Raw genomic sequence first — 3,172 nt, 5'->3', positions numbered from 1 at the left:
TATGGGCTGAGCCCAATTTATCTTAGGACCCGTTGGATCCGGTATAATGCTAATGGGGGTTATGGTGCGTCATCAGAGGCAATGGGTGGCCAGGATTCGGTTTGGTTTTAATCAACGGCCTGCATGTGAGATCAGGCGAGGGATCATGGTAAGACATGGAGCTGCACAAGGAGGGAACGAACCAATCACGTGGCCTAGGGATGGCCACGTGTCGCACAACCATCGGACCTAAAGAGATAACTTTATCTCTTCCTTTTGCTTTTCCCAATAGCCAACCATGTGTTATGACCAATACACTTCCCAATTAATTTTGTTTCTTTTCGGTTTAAGATATCAAAACAACAACAACAAAAAAATCAAAAGGGAAAACTCCCTCTTCTCTCTCTCATTCGGTTCTCCCTCTTTCTCACTTCTCTCTTTGCTCAGAAAACAACCACTAAAAAAAAACCAGCGAACCTCCACAACCACCACCAGCCACCGTGAAATCCAGAGAATGCCACCATGAATCTCCAGAAAACCGACGAAGATTCTGATGAATCTTCATCATCCCCACCCCATAACCTTCATACCCGGCCCAGATCTCTTAGGAAAAACCACAAAACCTAACAATTTTCTTAGAACCCCAATCCTAATTATAAACCCTAACTATACGAATCCTAGACCAACAATATCCAGAAAACATAATCCAACAAGAAATCGTATCAAAACTCAAGCTAAGTGCAATCGGATTACCTCTTCGCTTTCAATCTCCGTCTAGGTTTCTGAAGTGTTTTTCTGATCTCCTCCGCTTCTTTGCAGGTACGAAGAATCAAAGGAGTGACCTTCGATCTCCTCTTCTTTTCTGTGTAATTGCAGGTTCGAAGGTATACCCAGGATGAAGATCCAAGGTTCGATTTGCGGCGGCCAAGGGTTTTAAGTCCTCCGATCCCCTCCCATCTAATTTCGTTTAGGTTTTTATATTAGTTGTAGGTTAGATTAAATTAGGAATAGTTAGATTCAATTAGGTTTTGATCTTGATTCGTTGTAAAAACTTACCCTGAGATTTGATTTGTTCACGAATTCAATAAGATTTGTTCACGAATTCAATAAGATTTTGATTGAGTTATGCATTCAATCCATGGGCCTGGGCATGAAAGAACCAAGATTAGGGTTCCTGTGGCTGCGGCAGCTATTGGGCGGAGAAGATGATGAATAGTGGCCGGGTCGGTTTGACCCGGTCCACTACCCGGTCCATAAGTGATCCATGATGGGCCCCTTGTCTCTCTTTTTTCTTTACTTATTTTCGGCCCAAGAGTCAGCAAAAAACATAAAACCCAATTAACCTCAAAGAAAACTAATAATTCTAATAATTAAGATTAATAACCCTGATAATAATAAAAAAAGTTTAATATAATTGAACTCCTATCTTTTTAAAAGACGAAAATTATAATTCTTCAAATAATTATTAATAATAGCAACTTTATTTAAAAAGATAATAATAAAAAGTAAATGACATTAGAAACAAGTGGGCCAAAATGAATTGAATGAATTGGGCCTTGAATACTTACTGTTCACACTCTATTTATTTTAAACCAATTTATACAGGAGGGTTTTATAGGAGAGCGAGTTTAATAATAGGTGCATTAAACCCTATGACTCCTAATTTTTAACGTCCTCAATAAATTGACAGATATAAATTATATCGGGTAAATTTTGGGGTATGACACGTACATTACGAGTTAGGACAGTAGTCTAAATTAACAGAGCGAGAGTTTGAGAGGAAGACTTTTAATTAATAGAATTAATAAAGATATTTAATCGAATTAATATTTTAGCCGATGGACCTTCGGATCACCTAAGTTAAACGAAATACATACTGATATGCGCCTATTACTACATTTCTTAGAATTCACAATCACTTCCCCTTAGAAACAATCAAAATATTAGTAGCCTTAGCTTTACATAGTAACCTTAGATAACGGTAGGTCGATTCATAGTCCCTGTGGATTCGATATCTTTTAAAACTACACGACACGACTGTGCACTTGCAGTCATCAGATTAATAGACACGTAAAGTCGCGATCAAGTTTCTGGCGCCGTTGCCGGGGACTATTTAAGTCGATATCGTAACTCACTGTTACACCGTAGAGACTAGGGCAATTCTTTCCTTTCTTTTTGAACGATTGTATGCCAAATACTCGTTCACAAGGAGGAGATTTAATACAACAAATTAACGAGATCGAACGTTTTATTAACGTCAAATGTCGAGCTCGCAATCTTCCTGAAGTAGCACCAATTCCGATTAATCAAGAATTGATCTTTACTGATCAAATCAATCAAATTACCCCGAAGTTAGAGATGGCTGCTATTCGTCCTCTTAGAGACTATGCTGCTCCTTCACGCACTGAACCGCACTCAAGTATCGCACCACCTGCAATTGAGGCGAACAATTTCGAACTGAAACCTTCGTTGGTACAAGCTGTTCAACAGAACCAATTCTTTGGAAGCCCTACAGACGACCCTAACCTCCATTTATCCGTGTTCGTGCAATATGCCGACACTATCAAAGCTAACAATGTTAGTTCCGAAGCTATTCGATTACGTCTCTTTCCTTTCTCCTTGAGAGATAGAGCTAGAGCGTGGCTTCAATCCCTGCCTTCTAATTCCATAACTACATGGGACGAATTGAAGAGAGTATTCTTAGCTAGATATTTTCCTCCTAGCAAAACTGCTATGCTAAGAGGTCAAATCAACGGATTTACCCAAAAAGATAACGAATCACTCTTCGAAGCTTGGGAACGATACAAGGACATGCTTAGACTATGCCCTCATCATGGACTCGAACCATGGCTGATCATCCATACTTTCTATGGTGGTCTACTTTATAACACAAAAATGACTATAGATGCCGCTGCTGGCGGAGCACTAATGGACAAACCCCATGATGAAGCATACAACCTCATAGAGAACATGGCACAAAAACATTACCAATGGGGAGGAGAACGAGCCGCTCTAGAGAAAACCCAAACCAAAGGAGGAATGTACGAAGTAAGTGGTATAGACCGCGTAAATGCTAAAGTAGACGCTTTAACTCAAAAGATCGAAAACTTAACCATCACTCCTTCAGCCACCGCGGCTGCTGTAGCACCTAACTGCGAAATTTGTGGATTAACTGGACACATAGTTGCCGAAT

The 3,172-nt window shown here is 39.8% G+C and overlaps 1 non-coding gene across 1 annotated transcript; it reads right to left on the bottom strand.

Annotated features, from left to right (window-relative positions):
• Positions 1-2,712: 2,712 nt before the first annotated feature.
• Positions 2,713-2,819, bottom strand: LOC131621153 (small nucleolar RNA R71). Its single transcript, XR_009289481.1, has one exon. It is a non-coding gene; the product is annotated as a small nucleolar RNA R71 (small nucleolar RNA).
• Positions 2,820-3,172: the final 353 nt, after the last annotated feature.

Source organism: Vicia villosa, linkage group LG7 (assembly GCF_029867415.1).
Source record: "Vicia villosa cultivar HV-30 ecotype Madison, WI linkage group LG7, Vvil1.0, whole genome shotgun sequence".
Taxonomy (NCBI): domain Eukaryota; kingdom Viridiplantae; phylum Streptophyta; class Magnoliopsida; order Fabales; family Fabaceae; genus Vicia; species Vicia villosa.
Note: the sequence above shows the minus strand (reverse complement) of the source record. Positions and strands in the feature narration are given on the sequence as shown.